Here is a 21,259-nt window from a genome sequence, read left to right as displayed (position 1 = left end):
CCTTGCAGTTGTGTGTCCGTGTGTACTGTAATTAATCCCCATTTTCAAACTAAAGGCTCTTGCAACTTGGAAGCTGCTTTTAAACACAAAATTTCTCACCAGAGTATGGTGGCAGTAATCACTACAAACTGAAATTGCATTCTTAAAGGTCCAGAGTGTAATATGTAATAGTGTCTATTGGCAGCAATGTAATATAATATTAATGGGTACACTCTAAATAATAATACTGCATAATACTTAAATTAATTAGTGAAACATTTTTACACATAAAAATATTGAGTTGATTTGAAAGCTCTCAAATCTGTTAAAACAAAACATGAGTAATGAGTAAATGTAAGTAATATTTTCAATTATGTCTGAATGATTTGACTTGGCACAAATACAGATAAATTGAGTAAATCTGAACTGTAACTGAAATACTGTGTAAACTATATAGAAAATGTGAGTAGAAAGCACTTAAGAAACTGAGTAAATATAATTGAAAACATTTGTAGGAGATAATTGCAAATTTGCTAATGACTTACTAAAAAAATGTGTTGTACTGACTGATTTTCTAAACTTAATTCACTACATGCTGTATTTGATCTGAGGATATTCAGTACTATACAAATATGACCAAGACACAAAACATTAAACTTTATTTTAAAACATTTTTCCCACAGATAACAAAATTTTTTCCAGTATATGCACATACCTAATACATACAAGTGCATTTCAATAAGGAATTTTCAAAATAATTGGCTTTGCAACTTCTCCACAAGAACTGGAACTATATCATGACAACAGAGGGGTTCAACTGTTTTTTCATCTGAACCATCACCAACTAACATTTAACTCATCAACATGTCCGTCTGTCTTACCACTCAAGTTATGTGGACACAACCTACAGCAGTACATTCGAAGCTGTTACAGGAAAGGCAATTCAGGATACCCAAGATCAAAAGCCTCTGAACTAAAATGCTTCTTGCCAAATGACCATGAAAAAAAAGATACATATTAAAGATGCATATTAATGCAAGGGGTAATCTTCACACTAAACACACTGATGACTAGTAGCTGGGCCTACCACAATCTGTGACACAAGGGCAAAATCATCTCCACAGCATATTTGGCTTCACATTTAGATATGACAATACATTGGTCATCTTTTATGCTTTTTTAAACACCTGCATTTCTCGCAATTACAGATACTCCAAACTGAAAATACAAAAACTACTTTCTCCTTTAGAAGTACAACATTTTAGTCACTTCTGGTGAAACTGCCTCGAAACTCTTGACTCGAAACTCAAAAATTGGATGCCTCATGCCTCACAGGAATGATCAAAGAAAAAAATAAAACGCATATTAATGCAAAATGTAAATGTACAATAAAAAAAAACATCAGATCATGCAATCAGTCAGACAACACCTGGAGGTGGTTTGACGAAATGAAGCCATAGACTGTCCAAGTTTCTGTTCAGAAGAACCTCACTAATTACTGAGGGTACAGTCTGTTTTTTGCCTTACACGCATGGTTCAGTTGGGTATGAGTCTCATCTGTGCTCATCTACCCCACAGACAACTATATCATTACATTGTTTTTCAGTCGTTGCACCTTTGTTGACAGGTTTCCAGCATCCACTTCAACAAGCATCTTTTGAAATAATTCAAAAATGTATTTCAGAGTTTTGGGGTATTTGAGGTCCAAGGCATAAGTTAGTCCAAGCAAGTAGCAGCAGGCTCTGCTGAGATCCCCAAGGTGGTTGAGTATGATGGAACCCTCAATGACGATCCCTACATCCCTGACTTGTCCATCTTCATTACGCACAAGGTACAGAGCCATCGTCTCTGCTGCCAGCTCTTCTTCCACATTGACGGCTGAATCATCAAAATTCTGTAGACATTGTAAAGGAAATTGGTTTTAGCAGGCAGGATGTCACCAAAACAAAAAAAATACCAAACTAACTACATAAATCAGCTACACACATATCATGTTGTAAGTTGTGTATTATTTTAACTAGCATATATGACAAATTTGAATGATGTGAACAGACACATGCAAATAACAATAATAATAATACTGACTTCACCACTAATAAAGGTATCCGTGCATATTCTCATTCATCCAGGTCATAACTGGACTTAGCAATATGTCTGTTGGTGCCATAATGTAGTGGTGGGCCATAAACTAGGTGGGGCATTATGATAGCAAACAGCATACAGGTAAGACACAGGTGATGACCAGCAGGTGTATGTATTGACCGTCAGTGTGGCAGTGTTTTTTAACCAATAGAAACTATTGAAATGAAACATTATCTGTGAAGATAAGTCCTCTCTGCAGATAACATCCGTTAAGTGGCACTATATAAATAAAATTGATTTGAACTGAACGTCACGCCAATATGGAATTACTTACTTACTTAACAAAATTTGGTGAAGCAGTTGGTAAAACATTGCAATTTCTATTAAAATACATGATATCATTCAGCCCTCATCTGGAGTGATCACTTGGCTTGGAAGATGGCAAGCAGTTTAGGGGTGTAGTGGTCTAACATGAACATGAATTTGGCCTCAAGATTTATGGTGGTAATTCGATGGAACTCAGCGTTGACCTGAAAAAGAAAAAGAAAAAGACAAAAAAAAGACAGGGCCCAATTTACAAACTTAAATTTAAACAATGCAATTTCTGAATTTCTTCCTCTTCTGCCCAAGGTGTACTTGTGTTAAACCGTGTTGGAGTAATTTGTTTTTCTCACCTGTGACACATCGAACAAGGCAGGCCACCTTTCCTTGATCTCTTTGATGCTCAGTTGAAGACTAACAACATCCTGTCTTCGATGAGCAAAAGTGTTGGACGTCAATTCATTGATGGTTGCCCTCTCTCTCTTCTTTAATTCAGAAAGAATTTCGAGCCGTTGTTGCTCTTGGTGTTCACCGCTTTCTCCTGAAGGATAATGTGGGAGATACATCACACTTATGCTGCTTAAAGAAGTTGTTCCCTTAATTGGCACTTCTTTATTGGATATGATTAATCTTTCTTTATTATCAGGATATGTACCACAGTCCTTTAAAGTAGCTGTAATTAAACCCCTTCTTAAAAAGCCCACTCTTGACCCAGGGGTTTTAGCCAACTATAGACCGATCTCTAACCTCCCCTTCCTCTCTAAGATTCTGGAGAAAGTAGTCGCCAAAGAGTTGTGTGACTTTCTACATAACAATAGTTTATTTGAGGATTTTCAGTCAGGATTTAGAGTTCATCATAGAACAGGGACAGCTCTGGTTGAAGTTAATAATGACCCTCTGATTGCTTCTGACAATGGACTTATCTCTGTACTTGTATTATTAGATCTTAGTGCTGCATTTGACACCATTGACCATGATATTCTTTTACAGAGACTTGAGCATCAAATTGGCATTAAAGGAACCGCACTAAGCTGGTTTAAGTCATATTTATCAGATCGTTCGCAGTTTGTACATGTTAATGATGAATCTTCACTAAATACTATAGTTAGTCATGGAGTTCCACAAGGTTCTGTACTTGGACCAATACTATTTACTCTATATATGCTCCCTTTAGGCAACATTATTAGGAATCACTCCATTAACTTTCACTGTTATGCAGATGATACGCAGTTATATCTATCGATCAAGCCCGATGAAATTAATCAATTATCTAAATTACAAACATGTCTTAAGGACATAAAATCCTGAAAGAGCTGCAATTTTCTGATGTTAAACTCAGAAAAAAACAAAATTCTTGTTCTTGGCCCCAAAAACCTTAGAGACTCACTGTCTAAAGATATAGTTACTCTAGATGGCATTACCTTGGCCTCTAGCACCACTGTCAGGAATCTTGGAGTTATCTTTGATCAGGATTTGTCTTTTAACTCCCACATGAAGCAGACCTCTAGGACTGCCTTCTTTCATTTACGTAATATTACAAAAATTAGACACATACTATCACAGACAGATGCAGAAAAACTAATCCATGCATTTGTTACTTGAAGGCTGGATTACTGCAACTCTTTATTATCAGGTTGCCCCAATAAGTCCATCAAAACGCTCCAATTAATTCAGAACGCTGCAGCACGAGTACTGACAGGAACTAGAAAAAGAGATCACATCTCTCCTGTACTAGCTTCTCTGCACTGGCTCCCTGTAAAATGTAGAATATAATTTAAAATCCTCCTCCTCACCTATAAAGCTCTTCATGGTCAGGCCCCTTCATATCTTCAAGAGCTCATAGTACCCTATTACCCCACTAGAACACTACGTTCTCTGAATGCTGGGCTACTTGTGGTTCCTATAGTCTCTAAAAGTAGAACAGGAACCAGAGCCTTCAGTTACCAAGCTCCTCTCCTGTGGAACCAGCTTCCAGTTGTGGTTCGGGAGACTGACACCCTCTCCACATTCAAGAGTAGGCTTAAGACATTCCTCTTTGATAAAGCTTATAGTTAGGGCTGGACCAGGTGAGTCCTGAACCATCCCTTAGTTATGCTGCTATAGGCCTAGACTATCGGGGGATTTCCCATGGTGCACTGAGCTCCTCTCTTCCTCTCTCTTTCTGCACTCATTCATGTCCCATTAATGCATGTTACTAACTTCACTTCCTCCCCGGAGTTCTTGTGCTTTCTCGTCTCGCAGGTTCTTATCGATCCTGGTGGGGCCTTCTGCCATGGTCCTGCTAGATTGCCATTGCCAATACTGTTGTTGCTGTGCACCTGTCTGTCTGTCTGTCTGTCTGTCTCTCTCTCTCTCTCTCTGTCTCTCTCTCTCTCTCACCCCAACAGGTCGAGGCAGACGACCACCCACCTAGAGCCGAAGGATCTGTCCTAGGTCGCCTAGTGCTTGGTGGCGTGGTGGTACTGTTGGGTCTCTGTAAATAATGTTTTAAAGAGTTCGGTCTAGACCTGCTCTATTTGAAAAGTGTCCTGAGATAACTTCTGTTATGAATTGGCGCTATACAAATAAAATTGAATTGAATTGATATTCCCCTTTTCGTTTTTTTTTTTTTTTACCATTTTGGGCTGGTTTCCTCTCACCAGGATGCTTGTTTTTGAGAGAATTGCACATAACTTCAGGAAACTTGGACCTATAATTCCCCATTTTGTATTTTAAGGTGTACATCCATCCAATTCATCCGTTGCGACTTCCAGGTTCTGTTAGACATGGGTGTTTTTGGACTAAGGCTTCTGCAACCAGTCCAACCTGAAGGCCTGTGGGATAGGCAATGTAACTGTACATGTAATCTCCCAGCCTTTCCATTACTTCAGACTTGACCCGGGGGTTGTTGAGGACAGTTCCATTTTTCAAAAACTGTTCATTCGCATTCCTCAGTACTGCCTCTGTTGCAACTGAAAAACATGGAATTTCGATTTCACTTGGCCAAAATGCCCTTTCGGGGCTTAATAAGACAGTGCCTTGTGATGACACTGATGATGTGCCAGCTGACTGGTAGTCTGCAGAACTAGAGGATGACTGTGAAAACAGTGTTTTTGAAGTCAAACTGGAGGTGTCACTCACACTATCTGCCACAGTTTTAGTCTCCGGTGTTGCTAATGAGAGCACTATGAATGGAATAATGACCACCTTGATTGTCCCCTTATGTTTATCCTCATTAGTAGAATGAATTGTGAAGAAATCCCCAAAGTCCTCATCAAAGTAATGGAGGGTGAATTCCTCATGGATCTGGAAAGTGTCCTTCACGGTCTCTTGATTGCTCCACTGTGTCTGGCATCCCTGATGACAGTGTGAGCTTCTCACTGTGATGATCTATAATCACCTTCACAACAACAGGGTCCATCTGTATGAAAACAATTCACAACTGGAAATCAGAGTAGGATTGCTGTACAGTTGATGCTTTTAGCTTTTTCACCTACTACTGGACAATAATGTGTCTTTTTAAACTGACCATGCGTTTCCCTCCCACACAGTATGCTGCCAAGGGGTATGTATCACTAAGTTGCTGTATGTGCAGCAGAGTCACCTTCCCAGAGTGCTCCAAAACAAACCCCCTAAAATGTTCACTGCCTACAATCACAATTTGTGAAATTTCCACAAAATCGGGTAGACCACCGGTAGATCCATGAGGCAAAATCATCCCAACTGCATATCTGGTTCCATGATATGAATATGAATATGCATTTGTCAGCTCCACTGTGGTTTGCGTTGGATATACTTTTTCAAAAGACTCCTGTATTTCCTCATGCAGCAATGCCAATGGAATACTAGTTACTTTACTCACACATAATGCAGGTTTCAAAGCATCAGCATGTAAATGATATGACATCATCATTTTGTGCTTTGTGGTGAGACTGAGTAGAATGTTTCTGAAACTGTTTGTGTGTCTAACAATACGCTTGAAAAAATTATGCTTCGCCTCAAATCGCATAGTCCAGACACAAACCAAAGGTCCAAAGCATTTTATCATGTCTGGATAATGTTCCAAGAAATGGAACTTAGGAGTTAACTTAAAGTCAGGAAAGACTTCCAACAGTCTATGGCGATGTTCAGATATCAATGTATCGAGATTAACTTATACTGTCCTCGGTATGAATGGGGGATACCACGAGTTCAGTAATATTTTTTAATGTCATGAGGGTTTTCCTTTACAGATTGAACATGTAAACATAATTTTCCTTTGTTCTTGGTGGAAAAAACCCAGAATGCACCTCTTCTTGCTGGTAGTCTGAATGGTCTCCAATACAAAATCTACATAATGCGTAATGCCCAGTTAAACTTTCCACCAGGCCACTCAAAGAATGAGCACCAAGATTATCCGCAAGATGTTCCTATGATATTTTTGCCACTGGCAGGAATAAAAATGCCTCCATCCTCTAATGTAATAAGGTCCTTCAAGAGAGGCTCCAGGACAGTTTCATAGCCAAATTTCTTGACATCATTAGCTTTGCAAAGAAGTGCCAAATTAATTGATGTTAGTTGGGATCTCAATTCTGTAGCACATCTGCAAGTACCCAATACACGGCTGTCACTTTGTTTTTCCATGAGGTTCCAAGTGGATTACATATTTCAAAATCATCCACATAAAGTATAAGTGAAATTCTTAGCTCCCCATCCGTGTGAAACTCATTTAACTTAAAATATTTGCCATCTCAAAAGGATGAAAGCTGTGACGCATTGCCTGAATGTCTTGTCAGTATTTTACTTACAACGTCTTTATTGTTTAACAGTTGCTGTAAGGATTGTAGGATGGGTACATATTGAAAAGAACAACTGTCCAGTGGATCAAATATATATTCAACAGCTTGATAAAATGGAAGTTTTCTTTAAAGTATTTCCCCCTCTTATACCGAGAATGAAAAGGATCATCAGGACCAAAAGCTTTAGTAAGAGGATTACGGAGTTGTAATTTTTCAACTAACTCACTGATAACATTTTCATCAACAGCGCAGTTATTCTGTGTCAAAATGTCTCTCACTAAATTTGGAATGTACTGCGATGATGATTCGCAAAGGAACTGGAGCTGTTCCACCAAGTCATCTAAACATTTACCTGTGACATTATAAATGCTTTCTAACTTCAACAAGAGAGAACCAATTACTTCCACAAATGCACTTGTATGTCCTTCGCAATCCAAATCTACAGTAGTATCCAATTCCACATCATCAATTGATTCCACTGATGAAAAATGGCTTTCATTCTGTTGAACACTGGTATCAATTAGGCCTGTCATGATAACAAATATTGCTGGACGATAAATAGTCCCAGAGATTATTGCTATAAACGATAATATTGTCGTTCCGAGACCATTTTCATCTCATATAATGATAATGGCATAATAATGCAGGTACACCTTTTCAGAGATCAACAAGAAATGAACAAAACAAACGAAAACAATAAATAAAATGGAAATTAAAAACCACACTGCAGGCTTTTCGACGATACTAAAGGGCAGCATGTCTGTGAGTGCACACCATTTTGCACTGTCCTGTTTGTACTTTGTTTGTCTACTAAACGCCCCAGTGATTGTGCACTGTCGGGAAGACGGAGACGGCCCATCTGTAGTAGTTTTTTTTCCCAGCTGGGAAAACTGCATTGGATGATTGTGTTTTAGGTGCATTTACATGTTTGGCGTGTTACCGCTTTTAAGACATACGGTTTTACCACAAATGCGACATACCAACTCGCTCAGGTTTAGCTGTTCACCTCGGTCATTAGGTTTAAATCCGAAGTGCTCCCACACTGCAGCTGTAGCGTTTGGCTTTGAAACCAAATCCATCTTTTTCTCCAACTCTCAACTAGTGTTTTCTCTTGCTATACTCCTCACGCGGCTCTTTTGCTGTACTCTGTGGTAGGCTATGCCAGGAGTCCCGCCTCCCCACACAGAGACCATGCGACTGACAAGTGACTGACACAAGGGTTCACTCCTCGTTACGCTAAGGAACCAAGAGGGGTCACCGTTGCACCGGAGTGTTCATCCAGTCTCTTTGGTAGAGAGAGAGACGAGGAAAACAAACAAGCATGCAAATGGAAACTATCGTGGCCGAAAAAATTAACGCGCTCATTTTATTTATCCTGCTATTAATTGATTTATCTCCGACGGCACCGGACACACCGAACCGACTTGAGTCACGACCTCGCCAGACTGTCCAACGACGTCCTTGTACAGCGCCTTTCTAGTCTTCCAACTCAATTTTTATCGTATTCTTTACACCTTAGAAATATTGTTTACCTTCCATGCATGCCAATAAAGCATATGACATTAAAAACAGAAAGAGACGAGAGCAGAGACGCTTCACAGCAGTCTGAGGGAGGAGGTGGTGTTCATCCCGCATAGTCCGCACTAGCTGGGAGAATTCATACATTGTTTCACATTTCGGATAGTTTGCGTTTACAAAGCGAAGCCACCAAAACAGGCACGGAAGCGGTGTGCCTCTTCGACCGAGACCACCTCGTCCAGGTGGACTAGAGTCCGGCAGTTCGGTCCCTGGGAGAGGACTCGGTCGGCGTTTAGCGCCAAAAGGCCAAGCCTACCTGCCATTACCCTTTTCAGACCTGTCCCAGAACCGTTACCAAACGACGTCACTTTCCGTCAGTTCCGCTCTGTTTACTTGATTTTTTAAGTTGTTAAGTTAGGTCTCAAATAAAATTGAGTTGAATTTTATAATAATTGCACTTATTAAAACTAATTGCTCAAAAATGTTGTTGAAACATACAGTGATTATAACAAATATTTAAACCATGTAATTTGTCAGTCAAATAATAATTTACATGTGTATATTTCACACAAAGGTTCCTATTGGAGTTCTACTAATGAATTTTGATGTAGTCAAATACTCATCATAATGATATTCAGCAGTTTTATCAAGCATGCATACGGGATAGTCGATAATATCGGCCCTCCGATATTCACAAAAAAATTTAATATTGGGAATTATCGGATGTTTGTTCTGTAGGCTTCAGCATTTCCGAGCCTGCATGAACGCAGCATGGGACGTTTACGTTTAGATGACGTATAACAACAACAACTACACGCTAAACTGGTTGGTTGCTAACCGTGGCTAACAAGCAAACAATTTAAAGCTGAATGATTTTAATATTAACACAAAATAAGTGCAATGCACCTTAAATATTTGACCCTGCTATGAGCTGTTCCTTAACCAAACTAACAATTGGCTTAGAGTTTACATTAGCACTCCTTCAGGTGCAGAATACAATTAAACAAATTAACCAAAGCTAGCGCTTAGCTAGCAATTAGCATTAGCGCTCTTTTCAGTATTAATACAATGAAAGTTGAAGTTCTCTTATTTTGCACAGACAGTGTTTACATTTGGAAAGCCATGTTGCATTTATGTATGCATCCAGTGGGGCATCAAAATAAAATTAGACATAATGTGTTAATTCCACAATAGGAGATATGTTATGTTGTTACCTAACAGTTTTGGTGTAAAAGCCTGCATATATCGGTATCAGGTGATATCGGTATCGGAAATTGAGAGTTGGACATTATCAGAATATCAGATATCGGCAGAAAAGCCAATATCGAGCATCCCTACTATATATTACTGTCACATTTACTGGGTCCTTGAATTATTTTTAGAGTGCATGTTTTCATTAGTGTATAATCATCTGAAAATAAGAATCATTGTGTATAAGTTACCTCAGAATGAACCGTTTTTATCTAGATGGCCCAGGTCCTCTTCCATGGAGATAGCTATGTTGAACTGCTTGTTTTGCGGCCACCATGAGTTTTACAAATTACAGCATTCCCTTGTGCAAAGAACCATACATCACAAACTGCTCGGGATTCTATTCTCACTGGAACAAGGCGCCTTCAATTTTTGATGAACGAAACGAAAAATCACGATTGTTGTTGCAATTTTCATATTTTCCTCTATTTCATTACAGACATGAAATTGAACAAAAGCACATTACAGCATGCATGACAGTTCTTTCAGAAAGGCTGCAGAGAAATCATTTTAGGTCGCAACAATCCTGGAGACAGCTGTGCTTGTGCCATGTGAAGCCAGTAGCATTTTATTCATATAATTAAGTTACAAGACATACGCAATGTAACTTATGATCTTTTCCTAAACCTTACCAGGTAGCTGTGCCTGTACGTAACTAAACTACAACATTTTGAAAGACTAACCAGAGATTGCATATTTATTCTTGCTGACTTGACCATGGATCCCTGCGCATCCAGAAATTATGCAAAAAAGATACCTATAACGTCGTATTTGAAGCAGAGGGCCACTGACCGAGCAGTATTTGACGAGTTCGGATTAAGGAACGTGTTGCAAAGTAAGACTAAAAACCCATCAGAAGATACACATTTTTAGGGCATCAGAGCTCAAAATGCAGTGTGAGAGTCACACTGCGGAGTGTTGGTATGTAATGCAGATTGTTTGACAGTGACATTACTATATGACATCCTATCACCACTACGTATCTAATGAAAGTAATGTCTGATGAACCACCTTTTTTCTCCATCCAGATGGGTGTGTAGCCAACTGAGACACTTTCTGGCTGTTTTAAAGATGAGTGCTATATGAGGCTATATCTCGCAGCACCAGGATCCAAACACTATTCCATCATGATGTCCCCAAACGACAAAACCAACACACACACTGCGGTCTTACTCAGTAGATTTTAAGAATAATAGGAGGTACTGTAAATATCCAACTCCTTCATCCCTCAGTAAACTGAAGGCTTTCCTTCTTGAAGAAAAGCTCCAGCATTCATTACACAAACAGACAGGCAGTACATACCCTGTGCTAAAGGCATAACATTGCCCATACTCCTTCAATGCGTCGTATGTCGGTATAGTAGGTGCTTCCATCATTATGTCAAACTCCTATAAACACAATAAAATTAACTTGTCCCTTCCAACTCTTTGGATGGATTGCTTCATTCTCTCAGTTGAGTACATAACACATTATTACTGCCACAAAGACAATATACACATTGTCACGGGGGATCCGGCAGAAGGTGAGATGAGATTCAATAATTCAGTGTTCACTGTTGCAGTGGTTCATTGAACAGAGCTGTCACACAGAGAAATGCATTCAAATTTCTGCTCTTCTAAAAGGAGCTGTCAGATACCGACGCAGGCTTCTGTCATCTCCAAGCCCCTGTCAGTTGCTCCCTGTCTCACATGCCTCTGTGTCTCTTTATCTGCGTCACACACATATGCCCACCCATGTCCATCTCAGCTATTTTGGGCCTGGGTGGAGGATGGGGGGGGTTCATTAGAGTTACATGTTTGTTCAGAATTCAACAGCACTCTCCTGCCCATTAAGTGTGAAAGGCACTGGTCCAATGGCATGTAATCTCTCATTAAGGAGACACTGAAAGGGTGTGTGTGTCTCCTCCTAAACCCAATTCTCCATGTCTTAATCCCTGTCTGTCAAGACAATGTCAAAAAATATATTAAGCTGTATAAAAATCAATTTCTTCTAAAAAGTCTTTGGAAAGCAGAAAGATATTCAGCTCCTGATTTCACAAAATAGCTCCAGCAAATTTCACTTTTCCAGGCGTCTGATCAACATCAAAATGCTCCCTGGGTGTTCACTGAAAGGTTCAGCTGCTGCCTGCTCTACTATAAAAAAGTCTCAGTGAGGCAGAAAAATGATTCAGTGATAATTTTATAGAGAATGACAAGCCAAGACTTCCGATCCAGTGTGTCTAATAAAGATGTCAGACACCATCGGGAAGGAGAAACAAGAGATAAATTAAGAGGGAGAGACAAAATGAGGACATGAATAAAGACCTAAATGAATCACACAGCCTTTACTGACATGTTATGAGCTTATCTTCCAAATAGCACAGATGCTTTTCCTTTCTGAATATTTTATCATATCAAAATCTGAACTTTACACACAGTGGCTAGATATTTACATTTGACTATTATTTCTGTGTTTGTGTGTCTAGCACATGACATTTTGGATCTCAGCAGGGTTACAGGCAGAGGTACTGTGATGAACTGGATTGTCTATTATTTTTAAGCTGGGTCCCAGACCCATGCAGGACCAGGTAATGCTGGACATGAACCCAAACTGGACCCATTTATAATTTCAAAGCTGGGACCTGAACCCATGCAGAACGAAGAAATGTCCGACCTGGACCTGACTGACCATATACAACCTAGATACAAACCTGTATGGGTCCAGAGTTGGGTCTCGAGTCTTTGGGTGGGTATGTGAAGACCACCAACTGTTTATATTTATGCTCCCAACTCCTAATGTTCGCATAACAGTAGTGAATGTATTTTAATTTGCATTTTCTTTTTCTGATTTTCTGGAAATCCGATTCAGGTTTGTGTTTCATTTTGAATAGAAACTAATAAGTGCAGTCGCAATGTTTATGTGATCAAACACTGCACTTGCCCTGTTGCAACCTATTTCTAGCAATGTCACTGCTTTTTGAGACCTTAGGAATTACTATCTTTGAAATATCTTCATTTGGAATACAAAATTATTATCTTGTAACAGGCAGTTACAAGAGCAAAGAAGCCTTATATTGTTTGGTTTAGGCAGTGGTCTGGTTTCAGATGTGGGTGGGATGCAATGAACTCAGTGAACAAACAAACAAAATGAGCTTTTTCCTTCACGTATATACATGCAAATCATCAAGCAAACAATTATGATCAAGGTAGTTAACATGCTTTCCATAAAAAAGTATACTGGATATAATCACATAATCCTCTATAATTTCCTTGCTAGAGACCTGATACTTTATGAAGAATAATGTTATATTATTATATGAAAATGACTGAATGAAATCTAAATCTAACTATTTCCGATGTCAACAATGGGGCCTAAAACTCCACAAATAATGTTATATTTTAATCTTAACTACAAAGAGTGACATCCTTTACTGCTTCATCTTGGACTGGGGTTTAATTCTAGAATCGTTTAAATAATAAAAATAATTTTTAAAGCAAAATGTAGAGGATGTTCTTTCAGTCCCAAATAGTGTCTGCAATCTTCCTCTCAGTGTGTGTACAGCCCCACAAACTGGGCTCCAAGAATATTCCAGCAATTTATTACGTACTGCTCCTACAGCTTAACTGCTGTGAGCACAAAGTAATACTGAAGGCAACAACAAGCTAAGTGTATCATCATTTTGATCAACTCTCCAGGCTTTTCCCATCTGTCACACTTGGTAGAGTGGGACAAACACCTTTGTTATCCTTAGAAGTGCAGGGAGTCCACTGACCTTACGTAATTCTAGTTTGGCTAGGTCTAATCAGCCAGAGAGTGAAATTTTAATTTTCAATTCAGTTTCAATTAAATTTTATTTGTATAGCGCCAATTCATAACAGAAGTTATCTCAGGACACTTTTCAAATAGAGCAGGTCTAGACCGTACTTCTTATAAAATTATTTACAGAGACCCAACAGTTCTCACCATGAGCAAGCACTTGGTGAGGGCGGCAAGGAAAAACTTCCTTTTAAGAGGCAGAAGGCTCGGACAGACCCCGGCTCTAGGTGGGTGACCGTCTGCCTCGACAAATCACCTGTGAGGGTGTGCAGCGTCTTTAAAACCTGACTGATCCTCTGACTACTCATGTTTCTTGTCCCATCCAACTGTGAACCTATTGTGACGTCTCCCATTGGTTTGTGGAATACTGTTTTGAACCCTTGAGTTTGGCATTATGGCCTTTGCCATGTCGATTTTTCAGAGCCAGCGGAGAAGACGTGCATTGGCTTGTGGAAAAATAGCCTAAAGTTGTCACAAACTGCAATTATTCATTCCAGTTAGAGCTGGTTGGGGTTAGGTAATGTTTAGTGGGGTTTTAGGAGGGACTTCAGTCTCTGTTGTGACTATGGTGGGATTCGTAAGAACACATCTGTCTTTCCTAACAACAATAGAAAAAAATCAGCCCAGCCTGACCGTGCCCCCTGGACCATTCCCAGACTTCAGTCTAACAATGCAGCTGTCTGATGGTCGAATGTTACCCTGCGCAATCAGGACTAACAAGGATTCACAGTGAGTTAGACAGCAGCTATAGCATGAGTCACACACACACACACACACACACACACACACACACACACAACACACACACACAAATTGAAAAAAAAGTGACAGTTAGGGGATTAACTGAAAATTAACCCTTTAACTACTACTACTACTACTACTACTAATTGTCAAGGCTCATTTTGTTGAAGATTTTTGGTAAGCAAATTTTTTCAACATATCCAAGTGTCAGAGGCAGAGTTTACTGCACTAACTATGTGACTTTATGCAGCAAAAGAAGTCTTATAAAAATTTTAAAATTGGTCTACCAAATGGTTTATTTGTCACTTCATAGTTAAGGTAGTGGAAACAAGCTAATGCAATTTAACTGGACTATTTGCTATGAAATAAAGGCTTCTGATCAGTTATTGCTGTCATTATGATACATTGTACATTTTATGATGATATTCCCTCATAAATATGCTAAAATAATGTCATAAGTATGATTTTTTGTTTTGAAGTAAATATTCAATCCCATGGTAATAAATTGACATATGCTGGTATACTAATATCATAAACCATTGCAAAAAGTGCATGGTTAGTTATGTCAAGTTTTTCCTTTCCATTTTACAAATAGTAGATGGATGCTAAATCCTATTATGGAGCAAGGCCATGGCCCTTGTACCAGAAAATCTGTGAAACTCTGATGCTGATATGAGTGATGATGATGACCAAGTAGAGGATCCTGATTATCAGCCCACACAAGCAGAAGTGACTGGGACAGTTCTTTTGAATCCCTGGATGAGGATAAGGATGAGGTGAACCAGCAGATCGTCAAGACAACCACCCTCTAAGAAGAGCAGAAAGGGGAAAAACACCCTTAAAAAGTGTTTCCTGCGGCTTTCGCTTGTCTTCTTTGACAGCTACTTCACAAGTTTTATCATGATCCAGAATCTGTATGCCTCCCTGAGTACCAAGTGCATCAGCACTGTCCAGCCAAACTGCATTGGTGTAGCTTCCTTGATGACAGACAAAGAGCTGACGTAGAGAGGACGTGGAGCTTGTGATTACACGTCTGGTGAAGGGGTGATCGCAGTGAAATGGTTTGACAACGAATGTGTCAACTTTCTAATCAATGCCTGTGGGATCAAGCCTCTTTCAACAGTCAAACGGTGGAGTAAAGAATCCCAAGCAAAGATTGCCATTCAGTGCCCATCACTTATTCCTGCCTACAATGAGCATATGGGAGGGATCAATCTTTCTGACATGCTGGTACACCTGTACAAGACCCCAGCTAAGTCAAGGCGATGGTATATTCCAGTCTTTGGATACATCCTTGACCTGTGCATCGCAAACTCCTGGCTGGTCTACAAGAGGGACTGTGGCCTTCTGAACAAGAAACCAATGCCTCTCAAAAGGTTCCGCCTGGCAGTTGCCCCCAGTTTGAACCAAGTCAAGCCAGCATGGTGTGTTGAGAAATGACATTCAGAAATGTAATGTTTTGCAATATTTTACCATTTATGAATGCAAACCAGCAATGTTGATCAAGAAATAAAGTTGATCTAATGGCCGAAAAACATTTTTGATGTTTCTTTCTGCAAAGTTTGCATTAAATGTAACTTTTTAGACTATTCTTGGTATTTGTATATGTTTTGGTGCTTTTACCATGAAGCGGTATCTGGTAGAGGGAATTTTTTTAAAAACTGTATGGTCTGTTAAAAAAATAAACTTTTATTCTTATCATTGCCCCAAGGGACTATCAAATGCAAAAAAATAAATAAAAAAATCCATTGCTTTTTTCTTAGTGGGGTTGACAAAAAAGTAGAAAATACATTCTTTGCCTGCTTTACTTGAATGAGCAGTGGCAAAAAAGATTGTCGTGGCTCTATAATGAAAACTAATCCCTCCAACAATATGTGCTGGACTGTTTCTTGATCAGGACCTGTTGCCTGGCAACCAGCGGAAAAGTTACTGGACTCTAATAAGAAATAGTACAGACCACACAAACGATATAATGAGCTTTAGAGGTGCTGGTAGGTTGACTTTGTTATCTTTGCACAGAGCCATTCTTTGTGCTAAGCTAAGTTAGCTGTCTGCTAGCTATATTTACAGTGCAGACTGTACATAGATCAGTCTACTCCTGTAACTCTGAGTATAAGGGACAGGTTAAGATACAGTGAATGGTAAATTGACTGCAAATACATGGCGCTCTTCTCTATACACATGGACAGGATGTGCTGAACCATCCATCTATGATTAATCAGTGACCCCACTCTGCCTCCTGAGTCTCAACAGCCCCACACTGATCCCATGCATCATCCTTACATGTGAGATACCACGCGTAAACATGAAGAAACAAATCAACAATTATCTATCTTTCTTAAGTATCTGAACTGATTGAGGAGGACAACAAGCATTTTAAAGGACTGCTGACCTCTCACCATTATTTTTAATTGGACTCCACATAGCCCTCTCAGCACAAATTTAGAGCCACTAGGACTCCAACACACAGTCACACATACACACACGTGGCATGGCAACAATCCCTGACTCTGGCTCTGTCGTTAAAAATAAAACAGTGAAGTTTTCTGGACATAATGGTCAGTATCAAAGTCTTCCCACTCCCTGCGCTTCCTCACAGGTCTGCCTCCTACTGCCCTCAGGCCCCCTAGCGTATTAAAATGCCTCAGCTGTATCCAAAACCATATGCCTGCATACAGAGAGGTCAAGCACACATTATGTAAACATGCTTTTATGTGACTGCTTCTGATTTTGTCCTCGTTTTGTTTTCCATTTACTTTTATTCCAATCTACGGTCCTCTGAATGTTTCTTCCTATTCCCTCTTCTCCTTGATTTATATAACTACTAATGATGATACAGACATTTCTTTGCACATGATACACTCAGATAAGCCCCTCCCCCTGCCCCTTACACTCACATACATATTACATGCCAGTCAAAGGGAAAAGTTGCAGTATTTTATGCAACAGTCCTTAGGGCCATTTGGGCTAAAGCTCTGCGGTCTGGCACTCCTGTCTGGCTTTCAGATCATCTGTGTGTGTGTGTGTGTGTGTGTGTGTGTGTTTGAGCAAGGGGAGAGAAGGATAGGCAGGGAAACGCAAGAGAGGGAGACTGGGATTAAACTCCAATTTGAGTGTGTGTTATGTTCACTCTGGTGGAATGAAGTCTGTAGAGAGCCAGATCTCAGTCCCGTCTTGTCTGAAAAAGGAAAGATGTAACTGTCATTGCTACATTTTACCATCTACAATCTCCAAGTTTCACTCTCTGAACAATCGGTTCACAAGTATCCCATCATGCACCTGTCGTGTTCTCCTTTATCATCCTCCATCATTTTTGCTGCAGCTGCTGTCTTGAATATATGAATATATGTCTTAAAGGATCAGTAGGTAGGATTTAGTGGGATCTAGTGCTGTAGTTGCAGATTGCAACTCCCTTGCTTCACTGCCGTCTTCCAAGTGTAACGGAGAAACTAAGGTGGCTGCAAAATGTGCAAAAAACATGAAATACCCTATCTAGACTCAGCGTTTGGTTTGTCTGATCTTGGCTACTGTAGAAACATGGCCTTTCAACATGGCAGACTCCGTCGTTCGTATGGGTACGATAATCTTAACGATGAAACGGCGAACGGGATGAAGCTATCGAGCGAAAGAAAACGGCGACCAGATTGTCCATCTGAAGGGAGGAACAGAGTCGGAGGCTAGTGCCAATTGTCTGAATTTCAGGTAATAAATTGATGAAGCTAGCATGAGCTTCTGTATGAACTGGTTGTCGTAAAAGAATAAAATGCTATTACATGATGCATGCATCGTCTGGTGTGGCATGTTCGTGGGGCGACGTGGGTTGGGATAAGTCCGAATGTAGGAAACGGTGGACTGGGGAATGGACCAATCTGGGTGGTTCTTTGAGGCGGTGGCGAGAGCGTTGATATTTATTGGTGTATTCGAATGCTTATGTGGGCTGTGCTTAGTTGGATTATGGGGACAGGCGGATCTAGCGAGAGCTCCGCCACAGAAGGAGCAGATGTGGAGCAAACAGCAACTGGAGACGTTGCTTCTGAGGTTGTTGGAATTGTTACGAACCATCTCTGTTTCTCTTGTCGACACCTTTGGAACGAGGGCTGTGGTTGAACGTTTGCGGATTTGGGGGTGATGGAAGGGGGGCTGTTGAGGGCATACAGCGGAAAACGGTGGGGCTACATTGATTTTGAGGTGAGGTTTAGGGCAAAGAGGCTGTGAAGGTGCATGTTGCGGTGGGATGGGATGGGGCACGGCCCCACATTAGTCGTGATTCAGGGAAGACCAAGCTGCGAGAACACAGCAGTAGAGTTCTGGATCTAGGGGGCCCTGTGAGTTTCCTGATTGAATTGTTGCAGGCAACCGGCGGCTTGGGATGCGAACGGAATATGGTATGTGTAGAATCCGTTGCTGCTGAGCCGCGGGGCTGGGTCAAGTATCAGAGACATGTAACCATCTGGCTCTGACCTCCGGTCGAGGAACACTGTGCAAATTATGTCGCGGTACGAGGGGAATGGGAAGGTGAATTGTACTGCAATGAGTTCTGTAGAGTGGGTCGGTAGTGGCGTTTTATTGGACCGAGTGTGGTTTGCGGTTCTATGCGGGATATGAGGGTAGCATGTGGATGGATTTATTGAATGGCGAGGTCGACGTGGGGAAAAAGGGGTTGCCTTAAATGAAGGAAGAGAAACACCGGCTATGTATAAAGAAATGGGAGGAGAATAAGGGTTTTTGGCATCGCCATGGATTGTAGTAGTGGGCACGCTCTGTGCGGCTGAGAAGGTCAGTGTTGGAATGGGAGGAGCAGAGGCAGCCAAAGAAGACAGGACAGGGAAGTCAGAAATGAGAGAAGGGAAAAGGATGCTGGGATGGAGGGATGCATGTGCTCGGGTTGATTGTGAAGCCAAAATGGCAGTACTGGGTTTGATACGACCTGGCCCTCTAAGAGGGCTGATGAGGAATGCTGGGTCATGGGATGCGCCGTGACATTATCGATGTTGCTTGTTTTCAGTGGTTCAAGGTATTTGTTTGTTGTGTTTCTTGTCTGACGCCGATCATGTGGAAAATTTGTCAAGGAGGGAGTGAATGGATAAGGTGTGCTTAAATATGTTTTTAAAAAAATTTTTAAAGTATATTTATGGGGCTTTTATTTCCTTTATTATAGTAACAGCTGAAGATAGACAGGAAAGGGGAGTAGAGAGAGGGGATGACATGCAGCAAAGGGCCGCAGGTCGGATTCGAGTCCTAGGCCGCTGCAGCAAGGACTCAGCCTCGGAACATGGGTCGCCAGCTCTACCCACTGAGCTATCCAGTATGTTTTAAGCAGAAATTAGATGAGTGCAAGACGTGGTCTTCGTTTCTGAACCTAGTTATAAAACTTCATATATACTCTACTGATGAGATGAAATGTGCATTACTTCTTAAGAATAAATCAACACTATGGCCATAATGTGCATAGAGTTTTTATCCATACAGACCCCTTACTCCCACAGGTTTTAGCCAACTATAGACCGATTTCTAACCTCCCCTTCCTCTCTAAGATTCTGGAGAAAGTAGTCGCCAAACAGTTGTGTGACTTTCTACATAGCAATAGCTTATTTGAGGATTTTCAGTCAGGATTTAGAGTTCATCACAGCACAGAGACAGCACTGGTTAAAGTCAAGTTAATAATGACCTTTTGATTGCTTCTGACAATGGACTTCTCTGAACACCATTGACCATAATATTCTTGAGCATCAAATTGGCATTAAAGAAACCGCACTAAGCTGGTTTTAGTCATACTTATCAGATCGAAGAAGTTTGTACACTTTAACAATGAATCCTCCATAAATACTGAAGTTAGTCATGGAGTTCCACAAGGTTCTGTACTTGGACCAATTCTATTCATTTTATATATGCTTCCCTTAGGCAATATTATTAGGAATCACTCCATTAACTTTCACTGTTATGCAGATGATACCCAGTTATACCTGTCGATCAAGCCCGATGAAATTATTCAGTTATCTAAGTTACAAACATGTCTTAAGGACATAAAAACCAGGATGAGATGCAATTTTCTGATGCTTAACTCAGAAAAAAAATGAAATTCTTGTACGTGGCCCCAAAAACCTCAGAGACTCAATGTCTAAAGATGTAGTTACTCTACCACCACTGTCAGGAATCTTAGAGTTATCTTTGATCAGAACATGTCCTTTAATTCCCACATAAAGCAGACCTCCAGGACTGCCTTTTTTCATTTACATAATATTACAAATTAGACACATCCTGTTACAGACGGATGCAGAAGAACTAATCCATGCATTTGTTACTTCTAGGCTGGATTACTGCAACTACTTATTATCAGGCTGCCCCAATAAGTCCATTAAGACACTACAATTAATTCTCTCTCTTTCTGCACTCATTCATGTCCCATTAATGCATGTTACTAACTTCACTTCTTCCCCGGAGTTCTTGTGCTTTCTCGTCTTGCAGGTTCTCATGTATCCTGGTGGTGCCCCTGCCATGGTCCTGCTTGACTCCAATTACTAATATCACTGATATTATTGTTATTATTATTATTACTATTATTATTACTACAGATACTATTATTACTATAATCACTGCTCATTGTCCCCATCGTTTTTGTTGTCGTCGTCATCGTCATTAGTGTAGTTGTTGCTACTGTTGTTGCTGTGCACCTTTGTCTCTGTCTTTCTGTCGTTACCTCTGTTCTCTCTCTGTCTCTCTCTGTCTCTCTCTCTCTCTCTCTCTCTCACCCCAACTGGTCGAGGCAGATGGCCATCTTAAAAGGAAGTTTTCCTTGCCGCCGTCGCCAAGTGCTT

Source organism: Dicentrarchus labrax, unplaced genomic scaffold (assembly GCF_905237075.1).
Source record: "Dicentrarchus labrax unplaced genomic scaffold, dlabrax2021, whole genome shotgun sequence".
In the NCBI taxonomy this organism is placed as follows: Eukaryota; Metazoa; Chordata; class Actinopteri; family Moronidae; genus Dicentrarchus; species Dicentrarchus labrax.
This window is presented reverse-complemented; position numbering follows the sequence as displayed.